Source organism: Hibiscus syriacus, unplaced genomic scaffold (genome assembly GCF_006381635.1).
Source record: "Hibiscus syriacus cultivar Baekdansim isolate YM2019G1 unplaced genomic scaffold, ASM638163v2 tig00111947_pilon, whole genome shotgun sequence".
Taxonomy (NCBI): Eukaryota; Viridiplantae; Streptophyta; class Magnoliopsida; order Malvales; family Malvaceae; genus Hibiscus; species Hibiscus syriacus.
In genome coordinates, this window is record NW_024063219.1 from 510,634 (window position 1) to 525,937 (window position 15,304).

General features: G+C 33.4%; 1 pseudogene; it reads left to right on the forward strand.

Annotated features, from left to right (window-relative positions):
* Window positions 1-11,432: 11,432 nt before the first annotated feature.
* Window positions 11,433-14,844, forward strand: LOC120173362 (annotated as a pseudogene).
* The last annotated feature ends 460 nt before the right edge of the window (window positions 14,845-15,304 follow it).

The window sequence follows — 15,304 nt, forward strand, 5'->3', positions numbered from 1 at the left end:
TTACTATTCATATGAATAGTAACCCGAATAGTAACCTCGCAAAAAATTGACAGAATTCACAACCAAAAGCTCTGATACCAGTTGTTAGGAAATAAACCGAGTACAAGTAATTTCCCTATAACCAAATTAGTGAGAATGCGAAATAAAAACGGAAAAATAATACCCGAAAATTGATAACGGAGTTCAGTCAATTGTGCTTACGTCTCCAGGCTGCTCCAGATCTTTACTAAGAGAGAAAATTTACAGGTGTTTACAAAACACTCACTACTCATAAGAAAACTCTCTAGTATAGGAAGAAAGAAATGTTTTGAGATGATTTTGAAGCTAAATGGGCTAGAGTATTTATAGCTTAAGCTTAAGGACTAATCTTATAAATACCCTAAAGTATGTAGTGACTAAAAAAATAATTAATCTATTTATAATTTTAATTAAAAATTGAGGCATCGAATTATGCCCCTTTGTTAAAAATCATGCGCCTTTTGAAGAAATCATGCGCCCATTTGAATTTCTTCAGGCGGTGGTGGTGCCCACTCGCTCAATTTTTGACTTTACAATTACTTCACCCTGCAGAGTTCTTCTAGGACTCTACTTTTGTGGTTTACGCGTTCTTAAATTATTGGGGTTATTTTCATGGTTTTAATCATATTTATAACATACTAATAACTCATGACATATATTCAAACACATTCATAAATTTGTATCATGTTGAGCTTACTGTATTTTTGCTTGGCATTGAACTTACTATGAAACATAGTCCTGACACAAGCTGCCGACAACTCCATAAAACTATGCATTTGCTGCCTGGAACAATAATGTGGGCATTCAAATGAGAATCTCGTGGTGAATAATAAATGTTCATAAGATAATCAGATTAAATATTTAAAATTATTTGAAACCCCATGCAACAAATTCAACAATACAAGTAAGATGCACTTACTTTTAACGACTTCCCTCATGCTTTCTCTAAAATAATTGCCAATAATCCAATACTTCAGTCAGCTACAAAGAACATCAAGTGTTTCAACTTCGGAGTTGCTTTGTGTTTTTGTATTTAAATTATAGTAGCCCTGCCTATTTCAGAATTTTTTTTCATTTCTTTTGCTCCTTAACGAGAGATTCACCAAAAGTAAATGATAAACATTGTGTGCCCTTCCAAAAATCTGTCTACTGATAGACTTTTCTGTTTAGTCCCTTCTAAGTTTTATTTGTATAGTTAAATGAGTCTACTTGGATTGAATTAAATATAAAATATAATTTTTAATATATATTCAATAATAAGTTTAAGTTTTATATTTAGATGACCGAGTCAAATTTATTTTTTTTCACTATCTAGATTTAATGGGATTAAAATGCTGCTGAAGTTTCCTGTGGATAAAACAAGGTGGAGTTGGAAATATTGTTTCAGGGGTTCTAAATTTTGAAACTATCTGAAGAATTTTCTTTTAGATGGGTGCAAATTTATATTTAAAAGTATCGATATTTTTAGATAATATATTAATTTTATTTTTTAAAATATTTTTATATTAAACCTATAAAGAAAATTATTTTCTAAAAGAATTTTGAGATGTCACATAATACCTCTTATTACATGTCTGCTCCGCCAGCGGAATAAAGAAGACTTGAAAGGTGGATTCATTTAATGCTGCAATTATAGAGAAAAGAAGAAATGCCAGTGGGCAAGGCTAGTCTTTATCGACTAAAAAAAAAGGTTCTTGAACAACCAAACTTGACTAAGCAAATAATCTCCACTCTTAAAAAGTTTTTGCTCAGACAATCGAATATGAAGTATGTTCCCCTTGACTCATCATTTGCAAAATATCAACTTTGACACAAGTTGCCGTGTGCCCGTGTCTCCTAATTTTTATTTTCGAAATGAATTTGCACTTTTATTTTAAATAATTATTTTTTTATTTTAAGGATAAATCTCTCTCTCTCCTATTTTCCTCACCAAACTTTCAATTTCTCTATTTTACTCACTGAACTTAAAGATTGAATTAGTTTGCTCACTTCCTCGTTTTCTCTCTAACGGTTTAATTATGTGACATTTTTTTAATATAAAATAATTAAAAACATTAAATAAAAACAAAAGTAGGTCGGGGGCCATCATCGACCACTGTCGACCCTCGTAGATGATGGTCGTTCGAAACTAAATTTCAAGGCTCGCTTCGCCTCGACATCGTGAGTCCGAATTCGACCTCCATTTTGTCGGAAGTTGCTCAGAATTCTATGAATTTGAGATTGAAAGTGAGGAAGCCAAAACATTTCAGTCGAGATTCATGAGTTTTGGGACATTTTTTGGTGAAACAACCATCATATTCGGACTCATGGAATTGAAATGAATCGATCCATGAAATTTGGGACTGAACGGTCACCATCGTCGATGGTGGACAGTGATCGGCAGAGAGAAAATGACATGGTGGTCGGCAGAGAGAAAATGGAGAAGAAAAGGAAAAAGGGTAAATTACACAATTGATTAATGAACTTTAATCTCTCTCCTATTATACTCATCGAACTTTCAATATAACATTCGAAACGATAACGATTTGGTGTATATTTGAGTTTTTTAAAACGACATCATTTCGATGCTTGTACCACATCATAACGTCGTTAAATAGTTAAAGTCGTTAAAATATGAAAATCTTAAAGACTAAAATTATTATTATATTAGACTATATCATTATTTTATATAATATTTTATTATAAGGTAACATGTTTATAATTTTAAAGGAAAACTAATATATTTATTACTAAATGATATTTAGTGTAATTTATCACAGTGACACACCTCTCACTTTTTCGTTTTATTTTATTTATCTAAAAGCAAAAGTTAAAGCAACAAAATAAAAGATCATCTTGTGCTGTATGCTCGTTTTCAGAAATTTTATTTAGTTTTTTGAAAAATGATAATTTGGAGTCGGACATTGGTTTGCACAATAAATCCCATTGGGCCACACTTGTAAATATTTTAATACTACTATATTTTCTTAAATATATTTATTCTCAGGGACTGTACAACAAAAAGTACATGCATGATTCATTATGGCAAAGTTTTGATATGGCACATACGGTTGATATTTAACTACCCAAGAGGGACAAGGAAGGCAAACACAACTTGGGGTTCATTTTCTTAATTCATTCTCAAACTAATAATAATAAACACTAATTATTGTATACATTACATTAGAGCAAAGCATATTCCATTTCCCACATTCAGAGGGGCCAGCAAAAGAAGCAATGCAGTGATAGGTGAGCAGAGAGTAGACAGGCTTGTCTTTTTTTGCAGGCAGTGATAAAAAAAATCTAATGCTCTCACTGCGTCAACAATTAAAGCCAGCACTGCAGAGTGTTTTCTGGCCTTTAATTTTAACCCGCCATTGCTCTATTAATGTGCTCCACCTGTATCTTCCTTCCTGAAATTTCGGTTTTCTTTTTTAAAATAATGTCGCATTTCATAGCAATAGTTTTACTTTAGTTGCATATAATAATCCCAATTAACGCTTGATATTGGGAACTTAGAAATTTTCACTTGTTTAGTTTTTCAACAAAAATCATGCAGACATGGTTTTCATTTTTCAACGATGAAAAGTTCTAATTTTTAACCTAGAATATTGAGATTTGTAAGTGTGTGGCAGAAAACAGCGGCTGAATGGCTGAGAAAATGTTATGGGGAAAAAGAATTCCCAAAGCAATGTAACTCATATATTATTTTCTCATATAGAGTGAATTATATAATAACAACGAAAAGACGTCAAGTGTTCCATGTGTCTTCAGAAGATTCCGGAACTGCATGATGTCTTCAAGTTAAATCTGAAGACTCCACGACTGCATGGCGTCTTCAGACCAATGGAGAAGATTCCAGGAGTGTATGGCGTCTTCAGGCCAATAGTGGAGGCTCCTGAACAACACCGCGTCTTCATGCCAATGGGAGAAGACACCAAGACTGCATGGTATCTTCCTAACGTCCTGTGCATGTCCTCGCATAACAACTGTTGTAGCATGGGGAAGCGGTAAAGCTGACTCTGAAACTGTTGCTGCATTGGAAACAAGCAAATAATGGTGCCACTATTGGGCACTAATAATGGTGTCATTATTGTGCACCAATAATGCATCACACGAGTTTAAGTTATAAAATGGGGGAGTAGGTTTTGGGGAGCATGGGTGAGGTGAGAAGAAAGTTTCCATTGCTGAGAGAGAAAGAGAGCATGTCGAGAGAGAATATGAAAAGTGAAAAGGAGAGAAGAAAGTTCGAATAAAAGGAAGAAAGGATTCGAATTTGAGTGGTATGTAAGTGATCTGGTAAGTTTAGTGTAAATTTTATTGTTTCATTTTTAATTTTTATTTTAAATATAAATTGATTAGATTAATTATTTTTATTTTACAGATTAAACTGTATTCGGGTGGTTTGATAAGTTTAATTAAAATTTTATTGTTTATTTATTATTTTTATTTTAAATAATAATTATTAGACTATTTAATTTAATTTTACATATTAAATCGTATCTGAGTGGTGGTAAGTTTAGTGTAATTTTTATTGTTTCATTTTTTGTTTTTATTTTAAATATAAGTTAATTAGAGTTAAATGTGGACTGAAGTTAAATGTGGCATCTCCGGGAATTCAGGTGCCCTCATCGCATCACAATCTATCTCGTACATGTGAAGGGTAGGTTGATACGGTGTCGGATATTCATCAATGGTCATATCAGGTTTATCACCATCAATAATATTATCATCCTCAGCCCAAATGGGTTCCTCAATTTCTTCATATTCACTGGAATCATCATGTATTTCTCTCCAGCGATTTTAAGCGTCAACATCAATAGTCGAATGCAGATGATGTATGTTTCTTGCCCCATACTCTGTGGCTTCAGATGTTCCACCGACTTCATTTGCACTTTCCAACATCGCCACGAAATTGTTTATCGACCTATATGTTGAGTTCTCAATATGACTTTCGAAATCTATTTGAGATGAAGTTCCAACCATATTTCTTGATGACCCAGAAACATCAAATATATTACACACCTAAATAAATAACTCAATAATTGGAATATTTGCTGAGGCATGTAATTCAATAATAGTTGTAATATCATCATCTTCTTCAAGTGGTATTGCATCATACTTGACTAGATTGGGACATATCGTAAACCTGTACCTCAAACCATCAATTGTAGCTATGATTTTCCCTTATATCCTATCATTCATTTCTAAAAATGTGGTGTCCCTTTTAAACATCATATTTATAGGTCATTTAGACTGAGAAATAACTTCGACCTCATTTTCCATAATTTGTCCATTGTAATGGACAATCATGAAAAACTTGTTGCTCATTTTCTCTACATATAAAAATATAGATATTCAGAATAAATAAAACATAAAACACATTAATAAAACAATTTGTGACAAATTATATATATTATAATTAAAAATATTATTAATTATAATAAATACTATTGAAGTTATTACTTTACATCATTATAATAAATATTATTTTTCGTCATTATAATTTTATTTTTTAATATTTCTACTACAAATACTAAATCAACATGTTAATCTAATTATCTTAACATTTCTGCTACAAATACTAAATCAATAATGTTAAAATTATAATAATGATATTTACATAACAATAAATAGTAAACTTATATTAACTAAATCAATATGTAACTAACAATAAATCATAAAATACTTTAAATAAAATATTTTCACGCTTACTTGAGAGTTTCTTTCGACAAGTTGATGTTGTAAAAAAACCTTTTCGAATTTCCTACTCACTTTTTTTACCTGTAACAACATATTAAAATTAATATTTTTTATTTAAATAATACGATATAAAATAGAGATATTTTTATAAGTTTTTCGAATAATACTTACATATTAAATAGTGAAAGAAATTTTCGTTCAAAATTTTCTCGAATATTCTTCCTGAATGCTCACTCTTTCAATTGTTCTCCCCATGCAACTTGTTCTCCCATCTCCTCACCTGTGTCGTGTTCCCTAATTCTCAACCAAGGCACCCTATTTTTTAACATGTTTCCTGGGTATTAATGGTGCTTACCTGTTTTTCGTTCTGAAGCAACCTACCTGGGCTATTAATGGGCAATTAATGTTGCCATTATTACTTACATGTTTCCTGGTTTGAGGCAAGCTACGCTTTGGGAAGACGCCATGCAATCAACGCGTCGTTCCCTATTGTCTTGAAGACGCCACATAGTCCTAGGGCCTTCTGCATGGTATGAAGACGCTTCGCACTCCACACGTCTCTCCCGTTCGATTGAAGACGCCAAGCTCGCGTGGAGTCTTCGTATTTGGCTTGAAGACTCCAGGTGCTCCAGGCGTTTTTGTACGATTATTGTAGATTTCACCCTAGATGAAGAAATAATCCCTGAAGTAGATTAAATGGGGAATTAAAAAATCCCACATCATTATTGCAGCCATTTTGCCAGAAAACAACATATAACTGAATATTTTATTTTTCTTACTACTCTCAAGGGATGAAGAGAATGAAGCATGTGAGAGCTTTTTAGGAGTTCTGCAATTCTTTGTAATATTCATTGGTTAGGTTAAATTATGGATATGTTCAGGATGAAAAAATTAGGAAAAATAGATCATGAAAATTATTTTAAAAATTAATGTTACAATAAATTAGGAAAATATAAAACTAAGAAATAAAGGTTAACACTTCAATTTTATCTACATAAATATTTTTCAAGTCATGGAACCAAATTATTACTTTTGGTCCTTATAGTTTGATTTTTTAAGTTTAGAAAAATACATGTAATAAAATATGATTTTTATTACAAAATGATTTTAATGAAAGATGTGGTTACGTGATGTTGAAGTAAGCCTGAAGTTAGCTACTTGCAGTTGCAGCTGATCATTGCTCGTGTGGATGCTAGTTGCAGTCGTAGCTGATCATTGCTCGTGGAGTTGTTGCAGTTAGGTTGTTAGTTGGTTAGGATTGTTAGCAACCATGTAACCATATGAATATATGAATGTTATATAATGCATGTAAAGGGAAGAGTTAAACAATAATAAGAAATCATTCTTTTATGGTTTCTTGTTGCTTAGTGTAGTTGCTTCATGTTCTCTCAATACGTGAGAGGGCCTTCCACCACTTCGGCAACATAAGTCAAAGGCATGTATTGAGTTATACTAAGTAGGATGTTAAAAAACATCTGATTTGAATTACTTTATTCATCGACCTATTGATCATATTAAAAATTATTGGATATCTATAATAAAAAAGGGTAAAGTATAGCAATGGTCATTGAACGTGTCTAAAGCTTTCATTTAGGTCCCCCAACTTTTAAAACTTGCAATACAATCCTCCAACATTTAGTCTGTTTGCAATATAGTCCCCACCGTTACACTTCCGTTAGTATGTTTGCAATATGGTCACTGAACTTTTTAGGTAATTACATTTAGGTCCCCTAACTTTTAAAACTTGCAACATAATCCTCATTTTTATTCTAAACCCCAAATTCCTTTTCAATCTCAAATTTCCTTTTTCGCCTTCTCTCTTCTCATTTCCAGCGTAATTTTTCAGTCGATGATGCATGGGAAATTCTAATCTAACTTTGAATTATGTGGATGTGTTGACTTGAATAAGGATCTATTGAGAGAATACCCGACCAAAGGACTATCGGAACCATAAACGATTCAAGGTGTAATGTTAGATACATGTCATCTTATGTGAAGTATAGATGTTTGATGAAATGATTGTAGAAAAAATGGGGTTAGAAATGCAGAGTTGACAAATATTACTAAGATGAACTAAGTATCATTGTTGAAATCACCAACAAAGCTGGAATTATTTTGTATAAATGGCATATAATAATTTCTTCGTTTAGTCCTTGTGGTTAAAGATTTTTCAACAGATGATCAAATATAATGAAATCCCAAACAACGCATTCACCTCTCAGTATTTTTCGCAACTCGAAAGACTTCATGACAGGGTCAAGTAGCTGCTCGAAATATACTACCCTGTCATGATGCCTTTCGAGTTAAGTGCATGCATAATTATCTTCTAAAGCTATAATTCAATACAATTCAACTGTAAAATTTCCAAAACATGTAAAAAAATCCAATTCGCTCACAATATATCAACCCTATAATCAACATAAACTTATTAAAAAATTTGAGCTCACAGGACGCCGAAAACCATAGGTTGGATCAATACAATTCTCAGTAAACTAGTACCAGCAGTCTCTCAGATAGCGATTTTACTATGTCGATACTCATAACCAATTCCCTGATTTAAAGAAAAACCAAACAAGAAGATAAAAAAAAATAGCCTAGGACCCTCTTTCACTTTTATTATGATGGACTGAATATCTTTCATAAGGAGTACTAAAAGTTTTGATTAAGACAAAAGAAAGAAAAATAGATGAATTTGGTTCAAAACTAACACTAAATATCCAGATCATTGACATGCGGTTCCAGAAACATAAAAAATTAAACAAAAAACATACAATGCGAGTTGAAAATAGGAAAATATGAAAGAGGAAAAACTTGCTTTTGGATAACCCAAAAAGGGAAAATAAATACCTTCTTGCAAGTGAGGGGAAAGGCTAAGAAATAAACGCAATTAGTGTTGCTTTCCAGCAATTCTTCCTCCTTTTTTTCTTTGTAAATAAAAAGATGAAAGACAAAACACTGATTGGGTTTACAATTTTACATGGAAGAATATTGAAAAACAATAACCAAACGAGAGTGCATGTGATCGAAAGAGACTGAGAGGTGAATACGCTGTTTGGGATTTAATTATATTTGATCATCTGTTGGAAAATCTTTAACCACAAGGATCAAATGAAGAAATTATTATATGTCATTTATACAAAATAATTCCAGCTTTGTTGGTAACTTTCAACAATGATATTTAGTTCATCTTAGTAGTATTTGTCAACTCTACATTTCTAACCCCATTTTTTTCTCACAAGCATTTCATCGAACATCTATGCTTTACCTGAGATGACATGTATCTAACATTACACATTGAATCGTTGATGGTCTCGATAATCCATTGGTCGGGTCTTCTCTCAATAGACCCTTATTCAAGTCAACACCTCCACATAATTCAAAGTTAGATTAGAATTTCGCATGCATCCCCGGCTGAAAAGTTACGCTGGAAATGAGAAGAGAAAAACGAAAAAGGAAATTCGAGATTGAAAAGGAATTTAGGGTTTAGAATGAAATTGAGGATTGTGTTGCAAGTTTTAAAAGTTGGGGGACCTAAATGCAAGCGTCTGAAAAGTTCAATGACAATATTGCAAACATACTAACGACAGTGTAATGGTAGGGACTATATTACAAACGGACTAAATGTTGGAAGACTGTATTGCAAGTTTTAAAAGTGGGGGACCTAAATAAAAGCTTTAGAAAAGTTCAGTGACCATTGCTATACTTTACCCTAAAAAATAAACAAAAAGTTATTTTTTTACGGATTTCCGGGTCTAACATGGGTGATAAAATATCCTTAACGGGTAGCTAGCGACCGGTACCCGTTCTCTTTTTAATTTTATTTTAATTTTGATATGCTTTTCACGGCTGCTTACTGACTATGTTGGCAGACTGCATCAAACTTGAGCAAATTTCACCTAGGATTGAAAGAAACGCAATGTCGGAAAACTCAGAATGCAGTGATGAAGAGGTCCGAAGGAAAAGGAAGCGGAGGTTGGATTTTGTTGGGGAAAATAGAAAACTTAAACGAGCAGAAACACATGAACTGGTCAATGATTTAACTTCCTGTTACTCGAAATCGATCTAATTAATTTATCTTCAAAAAGAAAGTTCAAGTCCTAAACTTTAGAGAGACTTGCAGTTTTTAAGAATTTATCCCCAGAGAACAAAAGGATAGTAAAATAATCAATTTAGGGTGCAATAACTTCAATGCCTTTACATTTATTTTCATTTTATTTTTCAAATTAAGAATCTTATAGGTTGCTTTGCACTGGTTTAATGTCTTTCTCAGTTACTCAGTTTCCAGAATAGCGAGGCCAAGAGCAATAAATTATATTTTTTTACTTGCATTTTTTAAGTTTTATATTTAAATTATGTAATTTAAATTTTAAAATCTATGTTTGAATTATCTAATTTACATTTTAAAACCTTTAAGTATGTTCATTTTAAAATTTTTCAGAAACATTAATCCGGATCTCTTAATTTTAATTTGTAAAAAAAAAAAACTAAACCCTATAACTCAAATTTAGTTTAGACTAACATAATCGTTAGTCTTGTATGTTAATATCAATATTTTTAAAGTCAGACAATATTATTGACGTAGTTTGATGATGATGTGATATTTATTCAAAAAATAAATAATAAAATATTTATTAAATACAACGATTAGAAAAAATCTCTAAAATTTTAACCTTATCTTTGATCTCAATCAAGTAAATATAAAAATTTGAGAATTTTTTGACCATTTTATTTAGTTAATATTTTAACCTCATCCATTAATCCACAACTCACGATTCGATTAGTCAAAACGGTCAAAGGACTTCGAGAATTCCCTAAACAATTTCGAGGATTACTGATGTGAACATAATTAATCCTTTAAATATTTATAAAACAATTATAAATTACTCCCTCACTTTGAAAATATATATTCTACTCTTCCCGACCTAAGATCTTAGCTCGTCACTGGTCAAAGGCATTTCTACCTGGGAGCACTTTCATCCTGCCTTAAACCTATGAGGTAGAAACGAGTTAAGATTAAAGGTTTTTTTTGGGTATAATCTTGACAAAAGATAACATTATTTTAATAATTTAACCTAATAGTTATACATAAATCAATAGTAAACAATAATAAATATTGTCAGCTAACATAACAATTCAATTAAATATCCTAAAGTTACACATATTTTCTTTGCTTTTATTTTAATACTTGAAAAAAGGGAAAGGAACATTACGATCAAGACTTACGTCCCGAACTCTGCAAGTATTTAAGTTGGAAATTAAAGAGACGAAGAATTAGAGAGGTTTTTGTTTAAAACAGAAGGACATTTAGTTGGGTTATCCAGCAGTAATCAATCAGCTTCCCTTGGTTTTAGAACTACATCGACTGACATCTTGTCTGTTGGCTACCACCGGTTTTAGGATAGGGTTGGTAAATATACTGCTTATTTATTTTACATTTTTTTTGAAATAAAATAAAATAAATCCTTTTAAATTTTAATGTGTTTTTGGGATCTTTAAAAGGAAAAGGGAAATGAAAGAAGGAGCGTAGGGTAAAAGCAAAAGAAGAGGTCTTTCTCATACACAGATCCCAATGGAATGCAGGATGTATGCCCAGCGTTAACTTGTTGGAACTCTTCCTTCTTTCGTTTCTACGTAGTTTAAAGGAACTCGCTTTGTTACTCTTTAGAAATGTTTTCAATGAGATAAAAAAGAATCATAGAGAAAGAGAGACTCTCATGCATATGGAATAGATTCAGTTGCAGGAGCTTTGGATTTGTTTTAAATGAGTTCTTAGATTTGGTCCATTTACTTCTGCCTGCTACAAAACAAACATTATCAGTTTTTTTCTTTATTTCTTGTGCTTTTTTTTATTTATTTAGAAAATGGAAAGAAGCGAGGAAATGGTTGTTTTTATGATTATGTTATTTGTTTCCCAATGATTGAGATGCTCGTGCACTAAGTGGAACTCTCCAACTTACCTAGAATCATTGTTGGGTTTTCAAAGCGGCACCGTAGTGAAGAAAATGAAGTCCATGAGTAATGATGATAACAATAGCAACACAAACTGGTTAGGTTTTTCTCTCTCCAAACATGAAAATGGAGGTTAGCAATCAAGAAGCTCATCACTATGCACAGTCTGCTTCAGTTTCAGTTGCTGCTGCTGCTGGGGTAACTACATCAGTTCCATCAAGCTTTTTCCAATCTCAATCTCATCTTAATTATGGACTTTATTATGGAGTTGAAGGAGAAAACGGTGGCTTGTATTCTCACTTTCCTGCCATGCCTCTCAAGTCTGATGGGTCTCTATGTTTAATGGAAGCTCTGGGCAGGTCACAACAACCACAAGGTAAATTAGGTTCAATGCTTGTATATTGTATTTTGGTTTTGTATTATGTGTTTTTCTGTTAAACTTCTGGCCTTTTTTGGGTCTGACTTTTGGTGTGAAGCAATGGTTCACACTTCAAGTCCAAAACTAGAAGATTTCTTTGGGGGTGCAACCATGGGGACTCATCACTATGAAGGCAGTGATAGAGAAACTATGGCTCTAAGTTTGGACAGCATGTATTACCACCATCAAAATCCGGGTCAAGAACACAACAACCAGACTAGCTTAGACCACCTGCAACAGTACTCCAGGCAGCTGCACCACCGCCAACAGCAGCTTGAAGCTCAACATTACCCATATTACTCGGGGCATAGGAACCAAGAAATGTTACTAGGAGAGGAAGCTAAAGAAACCCAAGTTACAGACTGTAATCTCCAGGCCCCAACAATGGCAGATGATGGTGCACCGGGCGTGGATCACTGGGTTTCAAGAAAATACTCCACTGAGCATGCAATGCATAAGAAGATGATTGGTTGCATGGGTGATAATGGTGCTGAATCTGGTTCTATTGCTGCAATAGCATATGGAGATTTACAGCCTTTGAGCTTGTCCATCAGCCCTGGCTCACAATCAAGCTGTGTTGCTGGTTCACAACAAATCTCACCTTCTGCAACTGACTATGCAGCCGCTATCGAAACCAAGAAAAGAGGGCCTGAGAAGGTAGATCAGAAGCAAATAATCCATAGGAAATCCATTGATACTTTTGGTCAAAGAAGCTCTCAATATAGAGGTGTCACAAGGTTAGTGTTTTCCTTTTATTCTTTTAATCCTGTTTAGTATTCTTCTGTCTTATATGCTTTCCTCACAACTAGTTTGTCTTTAATCAATCTTTACGTTTTAACTAAAAAAAACTTTTCCTTTTTTAGAAACCAATGTTTTTTTTATCTGAAAATAAGATTCATTTTTATTACCTTTCTTTGTTTTTGTTGTGTTTATTGTCACTCAGACATAGATGGACTGGAAGATATGAAGCCCATCTATGGGACAACAGTTGCAAGAAGGAAGGGCAGAGCAGGAAAGGAAGACAAGGTTTGATTCCTGCAATAATATTCTCTATTTTTATTTATTCATTTTTGTTCGTGAACTAATTTGTTTTTTTTTTGGCTTGGGTTTTTGATTATAATGTAATGATGATTCACAGTTTATTTAGGTGAGCTCTTCTGTCTTTATTAATAATGATCAAAGTATATTACGCTTGAACTATGAATCTGTCATGTGCTGAATAGCAAGTGATTCCAAAATCTTATTTTTAGGTGGTTATGACATGGAAGAGAAAGCTGCAAGAGCTTATGATCTAGCTGCACTCAAGTATTGGGGACCCTCCACTCACATCAATTTCCCAGTAATTATCTAAATCTTATTAAAATTTTCAAATCTAATGCTTCCTTTCTTTTTATGGTTCAGAAATGGTAATTATGGTGTTTTTTTTCTCTTGTTAGTTGGAGAATTACCAAAAAGAACTTGAAGAAATGAAGAACATGGAAAGACAGGAATATGTTGCTCACTTGAGAAGGTACAATCTTTGCCCCTTTGTAGTGCATGGATCAACTGCGTACACTGAGTTTTTCATGACGAGTTGATAAAATGTTCATAATTAAACCATGCAGGAAAAGCAGTGGATTCTCAAGGGGAGCTTCAATGTACAGAGGAGTGACGAGGTCTTCTAATCAACCTTCAATTATATAATAGTTGAACCGTAAAAATTCCAACATTTCACCTCATTTTTCTCATTTCATATATAAATCTATACAAATTTTAAGCAGACATCATCAACATGGAAGATGGCAAGCTCGGATAGGAAGAGTTGCAGGGAACAAAGACCTTTATCTTGGAACATTTAGTGAGTTTTCTTTGGGTATTTTTGTTTAATCACGTATGTTTTTATTGACTTACGAAAGGCAAATCTTTGAGCTCTTTCGGCTCTTTTGAATCCACTGGTCATGCTTCCATGATTGATCTGAGCGCTTTTCGGTCGCAAACATGCACAAAAAGGAATGTGAATGTAATTTCAAGAATGATAATTTTTACGTTGTTTTAATTTTAGGCACCCAAGAGGAAGCAGCCGAGGCTTATGACATAGCTGCCATCAAGTTCCGCGGGGTGAACGCAGTGACTAACTTCGGCATCACAAGGTACGATGTTGAAAGAATCATGGCTAGCAATACCCTTCTTGCTGCAGAACTCGCTCGGCGAAACAAAGATATGGGACCCGGTAATGAGACCATCAACCACAACCCTTTAACCGATAACATCAATGTGAAACCAATAACATACCACCCAACAACAATGGTCTTCAACAACCGGACAGGAAAATGGTCCTTTATCAGTCATCTAATCAGCAACTTGAGATGAAACAGCCGAATATCACTGAGAACTATAAGACCCAGTCTTTCTCTTTGGCACCGGAAGCCATGATTAGAGTTGACACGATCAGTTCAAGCCACAGAGAGGTGGATGAATCGAGCAAGATGGGGACTCATTTGTCCAATGCTTCTTCATTAGTGACTAGCCTGAGCAGCTCAAGAGAAGGTACTCCAGATAGAAACAGTTTACCAATGGCGTTTCCCATGCCTCCGCCATCCAAGTTGTTCACCAGTTCACCAAACACTGTGAATTCTTGGATTCCTTCAGCTCAGCTGAGGACTGCAATTTCCATGCCACAGATGCCAGTTTTTGCTGCATGGACAGATGCATAGATTAGACGTTTAGGGGTATAGTAGCTAAAAAGTGTTAATTTTTTGTTTTTTTTTCATGGAATTAAAAAAATCGGAAAAAAGTTTTTTTTTTTTTTTTTTATTATGAGATTTTCGTTGCTGAAGAAAATCTAGGTGTTAACGGACGGGTTCTACCTAGGACCTGTAATGAAGAACAAACTTTAAAGTTTTAAATTCATACCCTTTGAACATCTCATATGAAAATTGGCATAGAGGAAAACTTTAAAAGACATTCTGATTGAAGTCTATGAGATGATATTGGCAGTATTCATAATTGGATTCAGCTTTTGATCGGTCCTCTTAAGTACAGAAACAGCTCAGTATGTGTCCCAATAATGCAAAAAGCTGGTCTTCCAACTTTGGAGCCTTTGACCACAATATCTCTGATCTCGAACACCCTTTAATGTTCTATACATCCATAACACCATCATTACCATTTCAGCTTTCTCCAAAGCTAAAACAAAAGAAAAGAGACATTCCTTCACATAATTCAAAGAAAGAAAAAGAAAGGGTCATCATTATTTTG